Here is a 26,226-nt window from a genome sequence, read left to right on the forward strand (position 1 = left end):
TTGCAAGGGAACGGCCCCAAGGGGGGTTGAAAATGGACGAGTGAGTGGGGAAGGGACCCCATCAGGGTAAAATCAGGGTAGGCATAGATGCATTATCAGGTTAAGGCAAATGCAGAGGGGTATGCAATGTAGACGTGCAAGGATGCGTCCCCACACTTGAAACCTTAACGGATAGGGTTGATCGAGCAACAGGGACCTAGTACCACACAGCAAACCATCCGCTAACATCCCCACACTTAAAACATGACCATCACTAACAACAGAAGGTAGAGGGTTAGAAAAACTTGGCCCATGTTGTCGAGAATCAAGGTTGACTGTCAATGGCACATCGACTGTCGTTGTCGGCTACAGGAGGTACCAAGGTATCTTCACAGCACACATCCTTCATGGAAGGGACCACGCGGCAGCACCCAGGGAGGTAGCTGGTTGAAGGAAGCGCAGGAAATTTGTTGATGGCGAGGGATATTACACTCAACTCACAATCACTCATATGGAATGAAAGAGCAGTCACTCGCCCCATGACTAATATCACTCGAGGAAATCACGATGAAAACCCATATCTCACACCCAGTTTAGGAAGCGACAAAGGAATGGTGCAGAGGGAGTATGCCAGGGTGCATAATTGATGGTGCATTAGTGCGTCCAACCCGTCTGGCATAGGTGCAAAAGAGAAAGGCCAGGGAGCCTTATAGTGTAGTGTATAAAGCAGAATGATGTGTCTTGTGTTGATGGCAGAAACCCAGCCCATGGGTGCATAGGGAAACGGGAACGTACCTGACTCCAAAGGTCGTAACGTCCCTCAATCCTCACCTCTTGGTAATTGATTAAAGAAACTCCAGTCACACTCAACCCACCCTCTGTCTCATGCTCTGTTGAAAGATACAGAGGGCAGCCATGTCCTGAAACCCGTTGATGTAATCCTCACGGTCACTTGTGCAAAGGTTATATGCCTTGTGTGCATTTGATGGTGCAACTGTGCATCCCACCCTGTGCCGGCATACAGTGCAAGAAGGAAGGCCAGGGAGCCTTATGGTGCAGTGCACAAGAACAAATCATGCTTTGTGCAGTGAGAGGCCCATCATGTGCGTGCATCACTTCATTCACACTTCTCACCTCTCATTTGATTTGAAGGGAAAATACTGGTCACTCACCCCACCCATTGTCTCACTCTGTGATAGATACTGAGGGTAGCCCATACTCATATCCCCATCCTGTTAGGATGAAAGCTCGCGTCACTCGATTGTTTGTCGATGAAGATTGCGTCGTCTTGTTGAAGAGGCGTACCCAGGGAGGTAGCCAAAAACATCAGATCGAACGTTGTGTTACATAGGACATGGCGTCTGCTCGAGGACTGTCAAACGCTCTGCAGAAAGGCACAGGACACAGTGTACCAAGGGAGGCAGCTTCAGAACTGGATCCTGGGGATGTCAATTGATGAATCCACTTTCTAGACTGCTGGGTGTTGCTACCTTTTCCATAGCCAGCTTCCCACCCAAGGGTGTTGACCACCTTTTCTTGGAACGAGGCCTGCTATGACAGGGAATTTCTTCCTTTTCTCCCATAACAGTTTTTTTTTCTTTTTTCTTGTTTTTTTTCTTTTCTTTTTTTCGTGTTTTGTTATTATTATTTTTTCTTTTTCTCCTAGTCCCAAGGGTGTCTCCACCTTTTCTCGAAGAATAGGTCGGCATGACAGGGACCGAAGTCCTTTTCTCCCATGACCGATATGTATATTTTTTCCTTTTTTTTTCGAATTAAGCGAGGGAATGGTAGAAATACCATTTGTCATAACCAACCTCGCCACTGCCGCTGGTGGAAAATAGAGGATAAGAGATCAGGGCTGGAAGGTGGGGCTGAGGGGACAGAGGGTTGCATCCACCTCATCAAGAGTGGCTGAAGAACGACTATCAGAAGTAGCATCATAAGAGTTATAGTGCCATGCCAACGGGGGAAAGGATCAGGTGGCCGTGATTGTCAAGATCCCCAAGGAGGGAAGTACTTCTTTAGGCGATAGCCATTAATCATGAAGGGATCATCAGAGGCATCAACGGTCTGCACCACCTGAACAGAGCCATTAGGGTTGACAGCAAGTACCTTATATGGGCCCATCCACCGCTGTTGAAGCTTGCCAGGAAACTTGCCAAATCGTGAATCATAGGCTAGGACCAAATCACCTTCTTTGAACTCCTTATGCTTGATGAAGCTGTCATGGTAAGCCTTACATCGAGCTTGCATGGCTTCCATGCACTGTAGAGCCATCCTGCGAGTTTCGTCCAAACATTCCAAGTGCAGGAGACGGCGTTGCAGTGAATCATCGTCCCCCAAACGCTCTTTGATAGCCACTCGCAAAGAGGGCAATTCCAGTTCAACAGGGAAAACAGCTTCTGTACCATACACTAGCTGGAAGGGTGTCTATCCTGTTGTTGCTTTATGGGAGGTTATGTACGCCCAGAGGGCCTCTGTAAGTCGATCATCCCAATCACGACTATGTGCAGCAATCATCCTTGTTAGGATCGAGCAGAGGATGCGATTGGTGACTTCAACTTGGCCATTGGCTCTGGGGTAATAAGGAGTGGACTTGCGATGGCGGATCTTATACAGCTTTGTCAACTCTTCCATGACTTTATTAAGGAAATGGGTGTCTCTGTCACTTACCAGCTCTAGGGGACTACCAAAACGGGTGATGATATTCTTGTACATGAATAGGGCCACGCTGTTACCATCGTCCCGCTTTAGGGCTTTAGCTTCATACCACTTAGTAACATAATCCGTACATACCAGGATGTATCTGTTCTGTTTTCTTCTGGTGGGAGGATCGATTGGGCTGATGAAGTCAATGCCCCACTTCTCGAATGGCTTCAAAGGAAGGATAGGTTGCAGTGGCATAGCACTGGTCTTGGTGGGTTTCCCCATTCGCTGACATGCATCACATCGCTTGTAGTAGTCATAAGCATCCTTATGAATGGTCGGCCACCAATAACCTGCTCTAGCAGAGCCTTCTTGGCTATAGCTTCTTCTGCAAAGTGGCCTCCACACGACTCGTCATGGCAAGCCTTCAAAACAATCCCAATCTCATATCCTACAACACATCTTCTAAGCACTTCATCTTTACCTTTCTTGTACAGTGCTCCGCCTAACAGGGTGTAGGGGGCTAATTCTAACATAAGCTTCTTCCTTTCTCGACTAGAAATGCCAAGAGGGTATTGTTGGGTTGCCAGTAAATTGGCAATGTTTGCATACTAGGGGGTTACAGTTTCTACCAGGAATAGGGAAGCATCAGGGAGGTCTGGATCATCCTGCTCCTCGTCTTCACTTTGTGGGATATGTGACAAATGACCAGCCAGAATATGGAAACGACCAGGTTTGGTAATTACCTCAAAGTCAAACTCCTGGAATAGAAGGAGCCATCTCATCATTCGTCCTTTCACATCTGCTTAGTTCATCAGGAAGGATAGGGCCTCGTGATCCACAAAGAACTTGAAATGTATGGACAATAGATAGTGTCGAAACTTCTCCAGTGCAAACACCATTGCTAAGCACTCAAGCTCTATCACTGCGTAGTTCCGTTCCCTATCAGTGACCTTTCCACTTGCATAATATATTGGTTGATCTAATTTGGAGGGGCCCTTTTGACATAGGACAGCACCTAGCCCTTCAACTAATGCATCTGTGTGCACATGGAACTCCTTCGTCCAATCAGCAGGCTATAAAATAGGTGATTGAATCAGACATTGTTTTAGGGTATTAAAGGCTTCTTCACAGTCATCCGTCCAAAGGAAATCAGCTTCTTTCCTTAGGAGCTTGTGCAAAGAGGTTGCCTTAGTTGAAAAATGTGCAATAAATCTTCTGTAATAGCCCACATGGCCAAGAAATCCTCTCAATTGTTTGAGGTTGTCGGTTCTGTTAAGGCAGCAATCTTTTCAGTCTTTGCCGGGTCTGTTGCAATTCCTTGTGCAGAGACAATATGGCCCAAAAGAACTCTTGAGGAGACACTAAAGACACATTTGTTGGGGTTGAGAGAAATCCCATACTCTCGGCATCTGTCAAAACATTGCTCTAGGTGTCCCCAGTGGTCACGGATCAAACTATAGACATAGAAGTCATCAAGGTACACCTCAATGAAATCATGCAGATGGTTCTGGAAGGCTGCCATCATTACTTGTTGGAAGGTGGCAGGAGCATTATAGAGCCCAAATGGCATCGCTCTATAGGCATACTGTAAAATATTACACGGCGCAGCGAACAGAATCTGAGAAAGAGATAGAGAGTACACAACATATAAGAGGAGAATCAGTAAATTCTTTAACTTCAAACAACTGATACAAAGATGGCTCTGTCCACCCGTGTGCTTCCACTGTGTGAAGCTTAGATGGCGATCTAGACAGAAGATAGGTGAAGAGCTTAAGGCTAGTTGGAACAACAACTCTGACTAGGTGAAAGATGAGTGAGTGATGGCTACGAAGGGGTTTAGCTTTTATAGCCTGCGAAGGTCGTTAGGTCGGCCTGCTAACCCGACCTACCATATGAACCTCCACTAGTCGGCTAGGGAATATTCCAAGGAATATTCCCTTTACCATGGGCCCCTTTTAACTCCCTTACCATGCAACTCAATGGAATGTACCTCGAGCTGCTACCAACTTAACCTCTCCGTCTAACCCAAAGATTAGACCCACAATGGTCACCTTTTTGCCATCCGATCACATAGACCTCATCTGATATACAAGTCAGGACTCCACCAATGTCCGGGCTCACACTTGGCTTCTCCTCATAATGGGGGCCTTACAACTTTGAGCACCATGGATCATTGGTAGCACCTAATGAGGGTGGGGCATTGATCATAACTAATACCCCCCCTCAATGTCCACCCATAGGTGAACTATCTCCTCGGCCTAATGCCAGTCTCTGAAGATGAACTTGAAGCAGATCCTTCGTAAGTGCTTTGGTGAAGATATCTGCTCAATTCTCCTCTGTTGGACAGTAGACCAGTTCCACTATCCCATCCTCTATCAAATCACGCACATAGTGATACTGGATCTCTATATGTTTGGTGCATGCATGAAACACTGGATTTTTGGCAATGGTGATGCAACTCTGATTGTTACATCTCAGCACAGTTGGTTCTTCATCCTGCACTCCCATATGCCATAGAATCCTTCTCAACCATACGGCCTCACATGCAGCAAAGCAAGCTGCCTTGTACTCTGCTTTGGTAGAAGACAATGCCACTGTTGGTTGCTTCTTACTAATCCAAGAGAAAATTCCTGAACCCAAAGAGAAACAATAACCAGAAACTAACTTCCTGGAATCAATGTCTCCTGCCCAATCTGAATCACAGTTCCCCACAAGAGAAGTTTCGAAACTGTATGTGATACCATAGTCAAGAGTTTTCTTCAAGTATCTGAGCACCCGCATCCCAGCCTTCCAATGACTCTCATGAGGTTTGTTTGAGAACCTGCTCAAAACACCAATAGCAAAACTGATATCTGGTCTGGTGTTACATAAGTAGATCAGACTGCCGACCAACCTCCTATACCTCCCAATGTCTGCTAGTGCTGATGTATCCTCGACGGATAACTTTGCATTCACCTCCATAGGTGTAGCTATCTCCTTGCACTCGGTCATGCCAAATGCCTTCAAGATCTCCCATGCATACTTCTTCTGAGAGATGAAGATCTTTCCTGGCTCTTGCTAGACTTCAATCCCCAAACAATAGTGCAGGAAGCCCAAGTTTGTCATTTCAAATTCAGAACTCAAAGCCTTTCGAGTTTGGTTGATCATATCTTCATAGTCACCTATAATAAGAAGGTCGTCCACATATAGGACAATCACTACAGACTTTTTACCATCCCTGTAAACTTACAAGTTAGCATCTGAGGCACATCTTTTGAATTTTAGGTTTAAAAAGAACCTATCTATCCACTGGTACCATGCTCTGGGGGCTTGTTTCAACCCATACAATGCCTTCTTAAGTTTACACACTTTGTTCTCAGAATGGGGAGCCTCAAACCCTGGTGGCTGAGCCAAGTACACCTCCTCCTTGAGGTCACCATTTAAGAACGCTGACTTAACATCCATTTGGTACACTGGCCACTTCTTGTGGGCAGCCACTGCAAGTACCGTGCGAATAGTGGTCATTCTGGCAGTTGGGGCAAATGACTCTTGAAAATCAAACCCTTCAACTTGTGAAAATCCTTGGGCAACCAATCTAGCTTTGTACTTTTCTAAGGTACCATCAGCCTTGTACTTTACCTTCCAGATCCACTTGGTGCCAATAACCTTCCGCTTTGCTGGTCGATCCACTAGCTCCCAAGTTTCATTCTTCATTATGCTTTCATACTCCGCCTGCAAAGCAGCCTTCCATGATGGATCTACAAGTGCTTCTTCTAAGTCAGTTGGCTCCTTTACTTCTCTCATAATCTCAACCATCAAGGCCATATTGACTATGTGAGCAGAAGCCCTCCTTTGCTCCTCTATTCTCTGAGACCACCTTGGTCCGTCTGCCTTCTCCTCAACAGATGCAAGCATAGGATTATTGTGGTCATAGAGTTGCTTCACCCAGCGCGGCAATGGCTTTTCCGGTGGGGTAATGTCAGGTTGGTGAACTTTTTCCTCATCATTTGAAGATGGTGCTTCCTCCTCCTTAAGGATAGGGATAGCTCTCGGGACAGGTTCATAGTGGACTACTTCTTCGCTTGAGGATAAAGTGGAAGAACTTGCCTTCTCCTCCTCCACTGTATGCGGCTCCTCCTTGAACACCACATCACGACTCACAATGATCTTCTTTGCCTCTTGGTCATATAATTTGTAAGCCTTTTGCTCATCACTATAACCCAAGAAGATACATTTTCTGCTTTTTGGTTGTAACTTGTTTCTCTTCTCATCTGGAACATGTGCATAACATTCACATCCAAAAATTCAGAAATGTGAGACAGATGGTTTCTTACCAGTGTAAGCCTCATGAGGTGTTTTTCCCTTGAGAGCCTTTGTATAGCTCCGATTTAGAATGTAGACTGCAGTATTAACAGCTTCAGCCCAAAAATGGTTAGGCAATCCCTTGCCCTTTAGCATGCATCTTGCCATCTCCACAATGGTGCGATTCTTGCATTCCACAACACCATTCTACTGAGGTGAGTGAGGTGTCGTCAATTGACGCTTGATCCCTTTGCTCTTGCAAAAGCCTTCAAACTCCTTTGAGTTGAACTCACCACCACCATCTGTTCTAAATTTCTTCACACTTTTCCCTGTTTCATTCTCAACAAGTATTAGCCATTCTTTAAACTTACCAAAAGCTTGAGCCTTATCACGAAGGAAGTACACCCACATCTTCCTACTGTAGTCGTTGACAATCAACATAAAATAAGAAGATCCCCCCAAGGCATGTGTAGGCATCTGACCACACAAGTCAGCATGCACCAACTCTAGAGGAGCCTGTGCTCTATTCTTGCTTTCTTGTGGAAATGCCTTCCTCTGTTGCTTTCCCATCATACAAGCTTCACATGGTTCCTTCAATTCAGTTATTGTAGGTAGGTGAGCAACCATACCTTGCTTTTGCATCTCCTTCAATACTGCAAATCCGATGTGTCCAAACCTTTCATGCCAAAGCTTACTTGTGCCCACTCCAGCGGTGGCTATAAGAGCACTTAGCTCATACAGGTTGTTCCTTCTTTCTCCTTTGCCAACAATTGTGCCAGCACTATCAATAATTTCTGCACCTGTCTTCTTGAATCTCACTTCATGACCAAGATCAGTTATGGCAGCACTGATAAGAGATTTCTCCTGATTTCGAGAACATACAACACATTTGAAAGCTTTTTGACTTCACCATTTGCAGCAACAAAAGAAATAGTACCTGTGCCCGTAGCAGGGCATTTAGCATCATTTCCAACCATCACAGTGATGGATTCTTGTAGAGGCTGCATAGAACTGTATAGACCTTTCTTGTTGGTCATGTGATGGGAGGCCCCACTATCCAACACCCATGAGTTAGTGGTAGATTCTTCTTGCGCCGAGGAGCACACTTCCTCAATGGTCGCCATGAATAATTCCAACTCCGCTTCAGCTGTATTGGCTGTCTCTTTCCCTTTACTTTTAAGGGTACCATTCTTTTCATCTGCCTTCTTGACACGACAATCTGCAATTGCATGTCCTTTCTTCTTGTTGCAGTAGAAGCACTCTCCTTGAAACTTCTTCTTGCCGCCCTTCTTCTTTTTGTCACCATCATTTTTGGTGGAGGAAACACCTTTGCCTTTTGCATTGGTAGAGAATGCAGCATCTCCATTGTTGCTTCCTTCTCGGGCTTTCAGCCTCAACTCCTCCTCCATTAATAATGCACAAAACTCCTCAAAAGTCAAAGCTTGAGGTCTCACCTGAGTATTAAGGGCAGTTACTAGTCCATCAAACTTTTGTGGACAAATCCGAAGACACCTCCGAGCTAGCTCTTCGCTAGTCTTTTGTATCCCAGCGCCAGCCATCTGGTCGTGCAAATTCTTAATCCGAGTGATGAATGCTTCAACAGTCTCTCCTTCAGCAAACTTCTCCACTGCTAGTTGATTCTCCAAGTTTTGAATCCTTGTTTGGTTTCGTGTTTCATACTGACTCCTTAGTATATTCCAAGCCTCTGACGCTTTGGTTGTATGCTGAATTAGAGTCAAAACACTATCAGAACAGCTTGTAACTAAGGCACACAATGCATCTGCATTCCTTCGTTTCCAAGCTCGTAGAAGATCTGCATTCGGAGGAATCATCACACTAGGATTTGATAGGTCGGGGGTAGGCTGTGGTTCTGCGTCAGTCCCCAGCATAGTCTCCAAAAGCTCATAAGAATCAAGGATAGTTGTAATTTTGAACTTCCACAAGGTGTAGTTTGTACCATCTAACTTGCCTTCGCTGAAGGTTGGTGGACGAATCCTTAGTGTTTGAATAGCCGGTATAGCAACACCACCTCCTGCACCGCTTCCGGAAGTCGACATAGTTTCTCTTTGCTATTGAAGCCTTTGCCTCTTGTATGCTCTCCGATCTCTACAGCCCCCTGGGCTCTGATACCATGTAAAATATTACACGGCGTAGCGAACAGAATCTGAGAAAGAGATAGAGAGTACACAACAGATAAGAGGAGAATCAGTAAATTCTTTAACTTCAAACAACTGATACAAAGATGGCTCTGTCCACCCATGTGCTTCCACTATGTGAAGCCTAGATGGCGATCTAGACAGAAGATAGGTAAAGAGCTTAAGGCTAGTTGGAACAACAACTCCGACTGGGTGAAAGATGAGTGAGTGATGGCTGCGAAGGGGTTTAGCTTTTATAGCCTACGAAGGTCGTTAGGTCGGCCTGCCCAACCTACCATATGAGCCTCCACTAGTCGGCCAGGGAATATTCCCTTTACCATGGGCCCCTTTTAACTCCCTTACCACGCAACTCAATGGAATGTACCTCGAGTTGCTACCAACTTAACCTCTCCGTCTAACCCAAAGATTAGACCCACAATGGTCACCTTTTTGCCATCCGGTCACATAGACCTCATCTGATATACAAGTCAGGACTCCACCAATGTCCGGGCTCACACTTGACTTCTTCTCATAATGGGGGCCTTACAACTTTGAGCACCATGGATCATTGGTGGCACCTAATGAGGGTGGGGCATTGATCATAACTAACACATACGTCCCCCATTCCATGGTGAAGGTTGTTTTAGATTGGTCCTCTTCTGCGATTTAGACTTTGTTATATCCGCTGAATCCATCCAAGAGGGAATACAGCTCATGGCCTGACTGTGTCCAATAGTTGGTCTGTAAAAGGGATAGGGAGATGATCCTTCTTCGTCTTCGAATTGAGCTTTCGGAAGTCGACACATATTTGAAGTTTCCTGTTCTTCTTGGGTACTATCACAATGGGCTAAACCCATTCACTGTTAGCCACGGGATAGATGAACTCTGCTTCAAGGAGTTTCAATCATTCGGCCTTCACCAGAGTAGAATAATTAGGATTCATCCATCTTTGTCTTTGCCTTACAGGTTTGGCATCGGGCTCTAGGTCAATGTGATGTTGACATACTGTAGGATCAATCCCCTTTAGGTCTTTGTAGGACCAAGCAAACACATCTAAGTTCTCCTTTAGTAGGTATCGAAGGACCACCAGTTCTTCTTCTGGAAGATTGAGACCCACTTTCAGGTGACGTTTAGTACCCTCAGCATCCAAGAACATTACTTGTCTTTCACCTTGCACCTCGTGAATAAATGTCCCATGGATTGCTTCTGGGTAGAGGTCTGACTCCTTCAAGAGAGTCGTATCCTCGTCTGATGTCCCACTAGAACCAGTGTCCTCCTTCTGAACAGATGACTCATTCATCTGTTTAAATTGTTGAAAGGGTATCAGAGCCTTATTTGCTTTTGTTTGAGTGGTGACCTCTTCAGGACTCAAGGCTTCATCTTCAGAGGATGCGTCCAGGAATGTCACATAGCATGGACCTGCTAGAGGCTGTGACTTTGAGGGCTTGGGCTTTTGTTGGCAGGGGGCATCATCATCATCTTCTCTTTGGACTGAACAGTCAGGGCGACAGGAGCCATTGGTGAACTTAATTTTTACTCTTTTAATCCATTGCTTATATAGATTCTGCATACTTTGTGGTCCATTGACCAACCCAAACGGAACCATGGTCATTCCATCCAGTATCTTGAGATATTCGGTCTCGGAGGTCTCTGTAGGAACGTCAACCAAATCATCCTCTATCAGAGGAAATTCTTCATCTGCACTTCCATAGCCTACTTCATTTTCTCCCTCATCAGTTTCATTCTCATCTTCTGGAGGCTTTGCCTTGGCCTCTGTAGAGGCTATGTAGGAGAAGAACAAATCGTCTACCGCTGCATCTGCTTCTACTTCTGTCACCAGTTTTGACTCTGCTTCTACCCTTGGCTCTGCATCTGTTACTGTCTCTGTAACTATCTCTGTATTTGTTCTGTCTCTATTTTGTAGCCGCTTTGTATCTACTCTGCCTCTGTACTGTCTCTGTTCTGTAACTGTACTGTCTCTGTACTGACTCTGCTTTGTCTCTACGACTATCATGTAATAGGGAGAATAGTACACCAATGCTTCTATTTCACTATGAGAGGTGATTTTAGAAGCTAATTCTAATTGAGGTAGGAGATATTCACCCATGGTCAAGGATTTTACTTCCCTTGGCAGTTGGCTTACAGTGCCCGCTATTAGGGACTGTGCCTCTGTTTTCTTAGGAAAGATTTGCTTAATAGCCTCTTCATCTCCTGATGTACCATCTGTTACCTCGTTAGAGGAGTCAGTTATGACTTCAATGGATGTGGATCCATTTCCTTTTTGCGATCCATACAGCTTTAACACCGCTTTATTGGGTCCTCTGCCTAGGGTTAGGGTTCCTTTGAACCAGTCCATCCTGGCTCTTGCTTCAAAAAGCCAAGGTCTTCCCAACAGCAAAGGGTATGAGATCCCATAAGAATTAGGTTTGACCACCAAATATGTCAGCCAATAGTCTCTTCCTGCAAGGGTTGTTTTTACATATGGGAGGATGCCCAACGGTTTAACTCTACTTTGGTCTGCCAATCTGATAAGCCACTGTGTAGGTTGAATTCCTTGCAACCCTAAGTCCTTCATGGTGACATCCGTCATTATGTTCACTGATGAGCCTCCATCAATCAATGCATCTGAAATGAAGCATCCTTTTATCCATACACTAATCTTTGGGGTTCCAGGATCTAAAAAGGCATTAGCCACATCTACTTCCTTTACAGGCTTCGAGGCCTTATTGGTCTTGGTCGCTGTTGAAGGAGCGATCCTTAATCCACGCCTTCGTGTCAAGATGCTTTTGAATCTCTTTCGGTAGCTGGGAGCCAGCATCAGCAAGTGTCGGAACGTTAAGTTTGGTTTAAAAGTATCTAGGTCTTTGACCAAGTCATAAACTTTAATAGGATCCACAAGCTTCTCTAGCCGGCTGGGGGAATGGGGCTACACCCATTTTCATCTTTCTATTTTCTTCTAACAATTGCAACATCGGCACTTCTTCTATTTTCGGAAGTGCTTCTGTATCATCTATCTCTTGGGTCTCTGGTCTTGTCTCTGGAACTGTCTCTGCAGCCTTCTGTGGCATTGTAGTGCTTTGTACTGTACTGTTCTATTCTGTACTACTCTATCCCTCTGTAGGTAGGTTGAACTTCATAGTCTTGGCAGGAGAGTCATTTCCATTCTGAACCACTGGTTCCTTCTTCTTGGTGCGCGTCACAGCGGCAACTTCCAACTGGACCAAATTGGAAGCAGGTTCTTGTACCTTCTATTGGCTATCAGTGACATTGGCCTTTATAGGGGCTGGACTGGGATAGTCCTTTGCAGTGTGGCCTTCTCCTTTGCATCGATTGCATAAGGGCTTGTAATCCACTGATCGTCTAGGGTTTGGGCAATTTGGGGAGATATGTCCCTTTTCTCCACACCTATAACATTCCACCTCGGATCTCTGACCACCGCCAGACTGTCGTCCTCTGTAACTTTGAGAGGGAAACCTCCTTGGACCGAAATTAGGACCAAACTCTCTAGGCTTGGATCCAATATCTTATGTTATCATTTTGGATTCTAGCAAGTTGAATCTTAAATTTTCATCCTTCTATCTTCGTTCATGCATCTCTTTCAGAGAGCAAATATCCTCTGTATGGTTCTTTCGCAAACAGTAAGAACAGAAGGCTCCAGGAATGGTTGGTTTTCGAGTACATTCAGTGGTGGCTAAATGTCCCGCTTGATGACACTTTCCACACCAAGTATTTGACCGCATCACATCTCTTCCAACTCCTATAGAAGTGGATATATTGGCGGTATTCACCTTCAACGTCTGTAACTGCTCTGTAATCACATCCAAAAGCTCTTTCTTGATACTTGCAACTGAGTTGGATAAGTAGTTGTTCAGATTTTCACCTCATGCAGTGCTTGTTGTAGGGTTTTGGGAAGCTTCTGTAATTACTGCATACACTGATTGGGTAGATCCAAAAGGTCCTCTATTCTGGTTCTGATTCAAAGCTCTTGTTGAGACTTGGGGTTGTTGATTCCAGTTGGTAGGATTCCACTGTTGTTGAGTAGCCATTGGAGAAATTGTTTGAGGCCACTGTTGTTGTGGTTGAACTATCATCTGAGGCACTGTCGTCTGCGGTGACCACACTGGATTAGGTGCACTATACTGTGGCACTGTTTGCATCTGGGGATAGGGGTAGGGAACTGTCCCTGGGACCGCATTTGATGGGTATACCATTCCAGGCATAGGAGGAGGTAAGTCTCCTCTTCCTAGAGTCATTGACAGCCTTGCTTCAACTTCGTCATACAATCTTGCACCTTTCACTGCAGCTTGCAGATTGACTAGTCTTCTCAATTCCACAAAGTTGCAAACTTCTAGTTGTAGGCCCCTGAGAAACACTCATTTCTGGATACCTTCATCCAAATGATGGTTAGTCCATCTCTTCAAGATGGATTCCATTCGCGAGACATAAGCTTCTACTCTTTCTCCAGAGAACTGACTTAGGTTCATGAACTCCTCTCGCATCTGCTCTTCAAAACCTTCACGCCTGAATTTAGTGAGGAAGGCCAACTTTAGGTCGTCCCATGTGCCAAAAGTTCATGCTGCTTGTCTCTCATACCACTGAAATGCCGCGCCCTTGAAAGTGGCGGGGAATATTTCTAACCAATGCTCAGGGGTTTTGGCATTGTTAGCCACACATGCTACCATAAACTCTGCTACATGAAGATCAGGGTCTTCATTGTACTCTCACTTAAAAACTGGCAATGGGACTACATTTGCTGGCCTATCATCAATATTTCCAGGACGAATCTGACTAGGAAAGGGACCTTGAGTCACCATGGAGACCTCTGTAAAGAGTGCTTTTAGGGCGTCAAAGGAAGCTTCTGCTGCGAGCTCGTTCTCAGCTTTGATTTTTGCCTTCTCTCTTCTCACGTATCTCTGGACTCATTCTAACGCTTGCCTCTTTATTGCGTCATTCATCAGGGGGTTGGCTTCAACCAGTTGGTCTGGACTCACCAGGATAGTATTCGAGAGGGCTTTAGTCTCTGATAGATTCTCTGGCCAACATATCCTCTACTTATTACTTCTCAACATCTCTGAATTCAGCTTTCAAACCACTACAGAGGGGAAGATATTCTATTCTGAAAGTATCAAAACTCATTCTTCTTAGGATCGTTGTTGTGTCATTATAATAGTGCCAGCTTCTGAGGGTTTCAACAGTGTATGTTGTGAAAAACACTTTGTCTACCAACTTCCAGTGGGTTGATAATTGAACAAATAGAAGATTATCAGTGCACCAAGCATCCCATGTATCTTGCTGTTGAGCATCCACAAACAAATTCCAACTCTTTTCCTTCTTGTCTTCGTGAACCTCCACAGACCAAGACTCCTGAAGCTTCTTCAAAATCTCCCATTTGATGATGTTTGGAAACTTCTCAATGAATGTCAAATCTTCCATGGATGGTCATTCTCTCTGTTTCCACTCTTCAGTTTGTTCCCAAATAGTTTGCCACCAAGATGCAAGTTTCTACTACTTCAACAGGAAGAGGAAATAGCCCACCACATAGAGCATGCATCATGATGGTGATATGTTTCCGCCATTGTGGGATGAACTTCTTGTGGAAAGTGGCTTTTATTATGAGAAATTCCAACTCTTCAGTGGAAGAAGGAACTTTACAAACATCCATTGAATTCTTCTCTTCTTGGCAATGCCATTTCCTTCATTTTCAGTCTCTTCTGGTGCTTGTTGATGGCAAGGTTTCCCCGGCTGCGCACCAAAAACATGGAGCCCCAAGAGGAACACCAAGGAAAAGGGAATTCTCTTGCAAGAAAATCTATCTTGTAACATCAACAAGCTTTTATTTCATTCTTTTGATCATCAAAACAAAGAAAACAGCAATTCTTCATGCAGTGTCATAGTAGATTTCTCCCATGGATTTGATAGAATCAACCATATTCTCCATTATCTTCACAAAATCAATCAATAAAACAAAGAACACAAGGGAATACACCATCTTTGAATGGAAATACATCACATATTATTCATCTTCAATATCTTCATAATTCTCTTTCTCAATCTCTCATATACAATTACACTGTTTTGATAGATTTGACTATCTCTGACTCTCTCTCTCTCTCTCTCTCTCTCTCCATCAATAGTACATCATATCCTCACTAAAATAATCTCATAATAACCCTCAATAATCCTTCTTAGGTCGTGGATGCACCTCCCAAGAGGTATGTCTGATATGACGAGTCACCAAAGCCACTACAATGTATTTTCACAGCTCACTACTATCACTGTCACTGAGTCTTCTCTTCAGTCTTCTTCAGCAGCTGTTTCTTCCACCTGTTTTAGCTCTTTTGAATTTAGATTTATCCTTTCCAAAGGTTAGAAAACTTTCCCAAAGTCACACATACATTCTACAGAACACTTACAGAAGGTCTACAGAACAGTCACAATATAGTTACAGAGCAGAGACAGAAGCTCTACAGAAGATCTACAGAAGGTTACAAAAGATCATCAAAACCTCATAACTCGTACTCAAACCATTCAAAACTCTCAAAAACTATTCAATAAGATTTCACAAGATCTCAATCTTCATCAATCATCAATCCATGCTTCATACAGAAGACAATCAGAACAAAATAAAAGCTATACAGAAGGTATACAGAACCAATCAGAACCTATCAGAACATCACAGAACCTCATATCTCCACTGAAAATCATCATGAACTTCCAAAACATAATCAATATCATCCAAAACACTCTCAAATACTTCCATTAACAATCATACATCACTCTAAATCCACCAAAAATCAATCATTCAGACCTCAAAAACAACAAAAATCAGTCAAAACTTCAATCTTTTTCCACTCTCAACACCTGACCTACCCCCAGAAGAGCCAAAGGGTGCCCAAGTCCCTGAGCACATCATTGCTGCTAGAAGAAGAAGACACAAACTTGTGGAGCAAGCCCAGTAAAGAGTGCAAGCATGGCCATGACAGCTTCCTAATGAGCCCATGCCACTATGTGAGGATCACCATCCCATCAACTGGCCATAGGAGCTAACCATCTGGCAACAATAGGAACTCCAATCCCAACCCCTCAAGTTCTCCTTCCTCTATCCACAAGCCTTGGAACAAGTCATACCTTTGGATGTGGTGGAAAGGATCATTCACCTAGGCAACACCCTAGCGAACCAATGGGTCGAGGGAGCAGAGTATCATAATCATGCAATGGAGGCGAGAGCCCGCAGATTACTAGTAGGATAAGGTCTATCAGGTTCCCAAGACCATCCGAGACCATGAGGCATAGCCAAAGTGGTGGAGGAGGATTTGGGATACCAATTTTGATGCATGGATGCCCTTCTAAACATCACGCTACTTGAGGAATGTAATGATCCTATCTACATGCCCTACCCATGTAGATATGGAGTAGATTATGACAGGAATGTGTATGGAAGATATGACTTTCCAAAGATCTACAACATCAATGCAGAGACTCCCAAGGGATGCATGACTTTCAAAGCAGGGGACTTACGCCCATCCATCAACTGCTTCCTCGAGGATTTCTCTTCATGCCCAAATCCTACATTTATAACTACATGTAACTACCTTAGAACCATTAGTTTTTTACTTAAGCAAAAGCTAGCAATTGAGGAAGCCCAGATTCCCCACTCCTTTTTTACATTAACTTAGGAATAGATAGTTGCGCTATGGCTAGGCTAATGATGAGGGCAACCTTGCTTCCCTCTTTCTGTATGAAGATCCTTGAGGACATGAGTGATAGCAGCTTTACGAGGTGCAATCATCCTTTCTTGTCAATCACACCTCTTAATGTAAAGGCTAGTATCAAAGGAATACCTCTGCAGAGCCGCGCCTTTTTGACTAAGCCCCTTAGAACCTCGTCCGAGGAAGATCATGGCACAGCCTGAGCACACCCTTGTGTTAGAATGTCGGCTATAATCATCTAATCCAAAAAAAGAAAGGAGGAATGAAAAAAAAAAAGAAATAGAAAAAAGAGAAGGAAAAAGAAAAAAATGAAGAAAGGAAAAGGTGGAAACACTAGACCCCCCCAAAAGCATCTTGAGTGCCACAATCACTACACCTAGGGTTTTCATACCTAGCCCCATCCCCCACTGCACATGCTTAGGGCACATCAAGGGCATGACATTCTCCCATACTTGTCTCCTTAAGAAACATACCGCACATACAATGATGCACAAATTGGGTCCTCAAGTGTGGGACACCACCAAGGGCCCAGCTCCACAAGCACGTGCACCACACACCACATGGTAAGGCAAATTCACCCCTTAAGAAGTGCACAACTTTTTCTTGTAGGTTAAGATCATGTCGCATCAAGGAGAGGGCACAACGAAGGAAACCCATCCAACGACATCCTCAACCTCGAGTACATGTCCACCATCTTCGGCTTCTCCAAGGAGATCCACCATCACCATTTTTAATTTCAAGGGTAGATTCACCCCTGGCCAACCTTAAGATGGGGGTTTGCCTTAACACCATCGTCAATTTCAAAGGTAGACCTCCACCACAACCACCTCCGCGGAGGGACTCACTCCAACACCATCTTTAATTTCAAGCATGAATCCCTCCACCAACACATCCTCAACCAGGGCTTGTATACAGTATAAAAACTCAAAAAGCCACTAGACTACCCCATCACCATCGTCCGACTCACCACCCAATAGTGCCATGGCACTTGCACTCGGCTAAGAGGGGGGTAATGTTTACTGCAAAGCAAAGAAATCAGAAAAAGAGGCATCAAGAGGAAAGGTGCATGGCGGAAAAAAGGAAAAGACACCCCACAAGGGAACATACCCGAAAAAAATCCAAAAGCATGGGAACAACTAGCAAGAGTCCAAGGCACAACCATGGAAGCTACAAAAGAGCCAAAAGCGAGAAGGCACACCTCTAAATATAAAGGCACAATCAAAATCTTTGTAAAAGAGCACTAGGTTCCCTCTTGTGAAATTTGTAACCATGGATGGGCGGCAGGACTAAGCTAGGAAGTTAGGGCAAAGGGAAAAAGAGAAAAAGGGAAAAAGGAAGTTATTGCGACTTATAGATGGAGAAAAAATCATCATAGGATGGCATGGCATAAGATAATCCATTTTTTTCTAACAACTATATATGAATGCTCAAAGAACTCCTTTATTCTAGAATAATCTAGCTCTAATGAATCAAGTTGACTTCTTTTAAGAATTTTTTTCCTACTCATAATCTATATTCTCACCACTTGGATTGAGAAAATTTTACTACACCTAATAAAGAATCGATCTTTATTGATTTGTGAATTTCAAACAATAAAGCATTCTACCACATTTACAATTGTATATATTGAGCTAGTCTAAATGCATTGTATGGGGGATTGTATGAGTATTGTAAGATAATGAGGAAGTATGAGGCCCATATTTATCCCTCTATTCATTGTAGTACTTATCTTGAATCAATACATGATTTTCTTGAGTGTGTCCAATCATTTCTACTATTATTACATTGCCTACTTCCATTATATTCTACATGATTGTAAGCTCATTCCAATCAACTTTTTGTGCTAACTCATTATCTACTTTCAAATGAGTTAATTGAAGTTTTGGGCATCACATTCTCAAAATTTATGATGGTGTAAGGGCTTAGTTATCTTAATTATATCAAAGAGGAAGAGATCTAGCATGTTATTCTCAAGATTAAATGATGATGTCAAAGAGGAAGAGATCTAGCATGTTATTCTCAAAGGTGTCAAGAAAGAGTATAACCACTTTGAGGGAAAATTTTCCTTCACTTGAAGACCTAAAAGCCTTTCTTATTCAAGAAAATGAAAGATTCAAGGAAGATGTGCCCATCCCTAACAACAAATAAGAGTTATCCCTTGCAATTATAAGGGGAGGAAGTCCAACTACAAAAGGAATATATGGAAGAGGAAGAGCAACCCACTCGATCCAACAGCCCAATATTGTTGGGGGTAAAGGTGCCTTTGCCTAGACGCCTGTGTATTACTACACTGACAATACCCGCATGCTTGCACACTGCAAGTGTTGTCATTGTCACTTTATTCTTTATTCTTTTAGTGACATATGAATAAAGGGAAGGCTGGTCACACATTCTGACAGTTAGAGTTTCCACATTGTGAGTCTCTCTCTCTTGCTCTTGCTCTTGCTCTCCTGCCATAGCTCTCTCGTGCAAGATTCGATCCTTCTCACCTTTCAACTGGTATCAGAGCATGGTTTCTTGAGCATTCAATCTTGGTTCGTGACTCCTTCAGTGTTCATTAGAATCCCTACACCATTGGTTCTCACTCTTGGCAACCATATCCGACTCCTTTGAGCTCCGATCACTCCCTAGCTTCTCGAGCACCTACCCGAACCATTTGGGCACCCTTAGGGAATTTCCTCAAAGGTACTGAAGATTCTTTTGAGTGTTTATTTCAGTTTGCAAGGTACAGTAGGGCAGCCATAGCTTCAACCATTGGATCTCCCCCATTTCAAATCTTGGCTCCTGCATGATTAGGCCTGACAAGGCTTTGTGTAGGCCTTCTTTAGGCCCTACTTGAGTCCCCCTTCTACCCCATTAATGCCACGTGGACCAATAGCATACCCAAAAACATCAACCCTATTTGGGCTAGCTTGAAGACCTACAAAAATTCATTTTTTACTTCAGCCCTCTCTTGGCACTCATTGGCAGCTTGAAAACACTTCATTTGGCACTTGGAAACACCCCCTTGATGCTCAGCATTGGTGGTTTATTGTTGGCATTGATTTTTGGACTAATTGACCTCAGTCCTTAGTCCAAGACTATTTTCCACGGTCCACAAGTAGCCACAAATAGTGTTACATCAGCACTTTATGTTAATGCTTAGATAGCATTGGCCATTTGATGCTCGGTTGGGTGGTTCCCGAATGTTAGGGGAATGTATGCCTATTGATTGGCCATCATTTGGAGCTGATTTAGTGGTTTGAAATACTCAATTTTACATAATAAATCACTGCTATACACTCCAGGGCTAAAGCTTATTTAGTCACTTTATGCTTTTCCTATTGACGGGTGCTTCCCGTGTGTTTCATATAACTATTGGGATGCAAATGAAGGTTGGCGAATGCTTTGGATGGTTTCAAAATATATTTTGAGCCTTGTTTGAGTTTCATATTGGTTGGCATTTACTTGACATTGGTCTACACTGTCATGCTTTGTGACAGAGGTTATACCTATGGTCTATGTATGACCCATTGGTACATGCTTGATGCCTATGTTACCTACACATGCTAGTTACATTCTTTGGACTTGAATGCTATTGGAGCTTCATTTGGGCTTGACTTTGGATATTTTGGAGCTTATTTTGGTCTTACTTTGGTTCGTTAAATATTGATTGGGATTGTCTTCATGACATTGGATGCTATCATTGGATACTTGACTTCTCATATGCTCTAGATGTCTTACTGATGTACGATCTTGGATACTTTGTCCACTAGTGCTCTTACATGCTTTTTTTGAGCTTATTTTCTTGACACTTATGGCTTTTGTACTAGTGAGAGCATCTTTGTATGCTTATCAGACATTGAGTAGTGCAGGTTATGCATATTGAGCTTTTGGATCTTTGGGACCAAGATCTCCTCGTGGTTGGGGTTTATGCATGGTTGATATACCTTGGTCTGTGTACTTGGGCTGATTCAACTTTGTATTCACTGAATAGACACCAACTTGTATCAGGTCTTGGCAATGGTATGCACATTTTTTCCTATTGATTGGGGGTGTACCAACTTTAGACTTTGTTTGACATGCTTGGGTGTTGGCTCATGTCAGTCTAACTGTTGCATGCTTGTTTATGCCCGCTTGATGCTGGTTTTGCATTGACAATTAGTGATTGATTTTGAATACTAGATTTCACCTACTGTCAGCTCTCATTGTACACTATTCTCATAAATTATAGCAAGCATATATCTCCAGACTGTCATGTATTCTTCATGCTGAATCATCCTTTTTTGATGTACTTTTGATGATACTTGGTGGGAAACATAATTAAATACTCATTTCTTGCCACTTTACCTTAGTTTTTGTGGTTTTTTTGTCATTTTCTATAGTTTACAAACAACAAGCAGTTTTGAACTATCTGCACTTTTTCAGCTTGCAGTTTGGCATCTTCTTCCACTGACTATGCTATCTTCAATATCACTAAGCTTGATGGTACAAATTATGCCTATTGGAAGAGCCAAGTTTGGCATGTAATGGTGCAAAAATCATATATAAATCCACTAAGGTTGAGTGGAGAGCAGCTTGAAACTATGACTAATGATGAATGGACGGAGCTTCATGGGTTATGCAAGTCCAACCTCATCTTGTCTCTCACTGAACAGGTGCATTACAATGTGGTTGAGGAAGCATAGAGTGCTTGGCAGCTTTGGGATAAGATCAAGAACCTCTATGACAAGAAAAGTCATGCAAGTCAAATGTATTGACTGAAACAGCTTATGGATCTCCGCATGAAGGAGAATGTGACCATGTTAGCTCATTTGAGCCAACTTCATGCTATTCTTAAGAGGTTGGTTTCACAGGGCATTGATTTCAAAGACGATGTCACTCCATTATTCTTGCTTGGAACTCTTAATGAGTCTTGGGATGTATTCCGCATTGTCTTATGTGCTTCTACCACTACTCTGAAGCTATCTCATATATTGAGAGCTCTCTTCTACAGGAAGAGATAAACCATAAGAATTTGGATGCATCTCGTGTGTTTCATGCTTTGACAGTTAGAGGCCAACATGATGGAAATGCAAAGAATGACTGTGGTAATGGCTATGGATGGGATTCATAGAAATCTCCGTCCAAGTCATGTAGTAAGTCTCGTGGGAGAAATGCAAATTTGACTTGTCATCATTGTGGGAAGAAAGGCGATAGTGTCATGAATTGCATAATGAAAGGCAAAAAGACAAGGGGAAAGAGAAAGTGTAGGAAAATTTTTCTGATCGCAATAGTAGCACCTGCTAAGTCAAGTGTTAAAATTGAAGAGATCAATGTTATGCAACTCGAGGATAGTGATGGGGATTATATCCTTGTAGTAGCTTCATCTAATGCTTTGCAGATGATAGAGATACACTCTATGTATGCACAGTGTTGGCTTCTAGACTGAGGTGCGTCCTTTCATGTGACACCTTGCCGAGAGTGGTTCAATTCATACCATTCTATTTTGGGTTTTGTGTGCTTGGGTGATGACAGAACTTTGAGATTGTCGGCATTGATGACGTTAGGCTGCAGTTTCCTACTGGTAGTAGCAGTTTTGTTATGCACAATGTACATCATGTACCTGCATTGACATGCAATCTTATGTTCGTTGGAAAGCTTGATGATATAGGATATCATGTATCTTTTGGAGACTCTGCATGGAATATTACTTGTGGCAGGCTTGTGCTTGCAAGAGGTGCCAAGGCTGGCAGCCTCTACCTCTTAGTTGTTTTTGGATCACAGTTGATCATGCTTTGTCTGTGGGGTCTTTGTCTCATGTATCTCTTTCACATGCCCATTTGGGGCACATGTCTGTTAAGGAAATGAAAATGCATTCTGGTTTGCAGTACTTACTACCCCTTGACTATTCTCATTTTGATTCTTGTGATAATTGTCTTTATGGCTGGCAGACAAGGTCTACGCATAAGAAGTCTAGTATGTCACGCATGAGTGAGCCCTTGGTTTTGGTTCGTTCTAATGTCTGTGGGCCCATGCCCTGTCAGCCTATGGTTGGTGCAAAGTATTTTGTTACTTTTATAGATTATTTTTCATGTAAAGTATGGGCTTATCCCAATAAGCAGAAGTCCAATGTATTGGCAATTTTTCAAAGATGGCTTGCTTTGGCAGAAAACCAATTTGGACATAGGTTGAAATGCCTAATGACAAATAATGGGGATGAGTATGTCTCACGCACTTTTAAGCAATTATGTGATGAGAGGGGTATTAAGTGTTAGTTGATTGCCCCCTACACCCCTCCCTAGAATGATAGAGCTAAGTGGATGAATAGGACCATCCAGGAGAGGATTCACAGTATGCTTAGCCATGCAATCCTAACCCAAAACTTTTGGGCTGAGGCAGTTACGATTGACGTGCATATCATTAATAGATAGCCCTGTAGTACCATTGATTTCCAAGTTTGCAGAGGAGGTATAGATAGGAAAGCCTCCCTCTTATGCACATTTATAGGTCTTTGGATGTGAGGCATTTTGCCATGTGCCCAAGGAAAAGTGTAACAAGTTGGATCCTAAGAGTTTTAAATGCATATTCCTTGGCTATGGAGATGCAGGAGAGATGGGTTACCATCTATGGGATCCACAGGCATGGAAAGTCATCCATAGTCATGATGTAGTCTTTCATAAAGATAAGATACATAGGCAACTTGAGAAGTTAGTGGAGATACGTAGGGTTATATTTCAAGAGGAGCCACGAGCTCTCGTACAACCATTTGGACAACCTGCAGCAGCAGTAACAAGTACTCATGGCCAAGGTGTTGGACAGAATGTTAAGCAGGAAACAACAGAGCCTGCAGTGTGGCATTCTACTAGAGATAGACATCCCCCTAATAGATTTCAGCCATCGATGCATTATGTCTTGGTTACAGATGAAGGAGAGCCTTTCACTTATGATGAGGCTATGCGTTGGGTGATAGTCACTCCTGGGAGAGGGCTATGCAGTCTAAGATAGACTCCTTGCATAAGAATGAGACTTGGGATTTGGTTTCCTTGCCTAGTGGCAAGACGGCTCTGCTATGCAAATGGGTGTACAAGTTGAAGAGTACCCCTAGACGCCCCAAGCCGGCTTATAAGGCAAGACTTGTTGCTAAGGGTTTTAAACCGAAGCATGGAGTTGACTTTGATAAAGTTTTTTCTCTTGTGGTTAAGATGACCACCCTTCTCTTGGTTTTGGCCTTAGTCACGCAGCTTGACTTGGACTTGTATCAAATGGATGTCAAGACGGCATTTTTACATGGGGATTTGCATGATGAGATTTACATGGAGCAACCTAAGGGCTTTGCAGAGCTCTGGCAGGGAGCACCTAGTGTGCAAGTTGAAGAAAAGTCTTTATGGCTTGAAGTAGGCACCTAGGGAATGGTACCATAAGTTCAATGCTTTTATGCAGTCACAGGGCTACAGTCATAGTGCTATGGATCCATGCTTGTATATGAAGAAAGCCCGCGATGGATCTTGCTTATTTTGATACTCTATGTGGATGACATGCTATTAGTAGGGAAAGCTGAGCTAGATGCTCTTAATGTCAAGAATCGTGTGGTGGGGGGACTTGCTCAAGATGCTGCACCGAACACACACACAATGCATAAGAAGAAGCTCACTCAAGAGACAAGAAGAGAGATGGAGGCCAAAACCTTTTCTTGCTGGTTTCTTCTTCTTCTTCCATACACTTTACAATGTACACAAAGTATAGATAAGATACAACATAAAGGAAAGTGGCCTACTAAGTCAAACGATGCATAACCGACTACACTAGTCGATTAGTGCTATAACTATGCGAGCTATAAATAGGTGTAATAACCTGAATATAATAAGTAATGAGTCAATGGCCATGTGAGAGTCATAATGACCACCAATATGCTAAGTGTAGACGTGTGGACCCATCTAACCAGGTGGTCCATCATTAATGTCCGCAGGTGTTGAGCTTGCCATCTTAACACTCCCCCTCAAGCTCAACTACATCTTAGTAACTTCAAGTAAGCTTCAAAACTTTTGAAGCTTCTCTGTACCCAATGCCTTCATGAAGATGTCAGCTATCTAATCCTGTGGTGCTGACATACACCAAGTCAATCTCACCTGCTAGTACCTTCTCTCTCACAAAGTGGTAGTGTACCTCAATATGTTTTGTCCTGGCATGGAACACAGGGTTCCTAGCCAATTGTATACCACTCATGTTGTCACAATAAATGACAACTTGACCTTCCACCTACATATCTAAATCAACCAATAACTTTTGCAGCCATACTACCTCACATGCTGCAACAATAACACCTCTATACTCAACCTCTGTACTCGACAAAGCAACTGTAGATTTCTTTTTGCTGCTCCAAGTAACTGCTACACTACCAAGAGAGAACATGTATCCACTGGTAGATCTTCTATCAGACATACTACCAGCCCAATCTACATCTGTGCATCCAAACACCTGTACATCTGTACCTGCCTCATAGAAAAGTCCATAATGTAATGTGGACTTCATATATCTCAATATGTGTTTGATTGCATCCAAATGTGGCTTTCTAGGTACTTGCATAAACTGACTCACAAGACCAACAACATAGCTCAAGTCTGGCCTTGTAATGGTCATGTAGATCAAAATCCCCACTATCCTCCTGAACATAGTAGGGTCCTCTATCTCATCCCCAACATCAACAGTCAACTTTACATTCTGCTCCAACGGGACTGAAAGTGGTTTGCATGCTGTCATACCATACTTGGACAACATATCCAAGCCATATTGTCTTTGGGACAGTTATATACCATCATCACATCTGATCACCTCAATGCCAAGGAAGTACCTTAGCTCACCTAAATCCTTCATCTCAAGCTTCTTCTTCAAAAATTCCTTGACTTCAGCAATCCCACTATCACTATCACCTGTAATAATCAAGTCATCCACATAGATGACTATGATGACCAAACCTGCATCTCCCTTTCTCACATAAAGTGAGTGATCAGCATCAGAAATATAAAAGCCAATATTGACAAGATACTCTCTGATCTTGTCAGACCATGCTCTAGGTGCTTTCTTGAGCCCATAGAGCGCCTTCTTCAACCTGCACACATACATGGGATGCTCTAAATCTTCATAACCTGCTGGCTGATCCATATACACTTCTTTCGGCAAATCACCATGCAAGAAGGCATTCTTCACATCCATTTGCTACAACCTCTAACCTTTGGCTGCTGCCAAAGCAATCACACATCTGACAGTTGCCATCCTAGCAACTGGACTGAAGGTTTCTTCATAATCTACTCCATATGACTGGGCATAGCCTTTTGCAACTAGCCTAGCTTTGTACCTACTAATAGAACCATCTGCATTGTGCTTAATCTTATAAACCCACTTACATCCAATAGCTTTCTTGCCCTTCGGCAATGATACTAGATCCCAAGTCTTATTGGCCTCTAATGCAGCCATCTCCTCATCCATTGCTGCATCCCAATGAGCATGACCAACAG

Source organism: Lygodium microphyllum, chromosome 28, assembly GCF_053477565.2.
Source record: "Lygodium microphyllum isolate KBCC chromosome 28, Lygodium_microphyllum_v1.1.10, whole genome shotgun sequence".
NCBI lineage: Eukaryota > Viridiplantae > Streptophyta > Polypodiopsida > Schizaeales > Lygodiaceae > Lygodium > Lygodium microphyllum.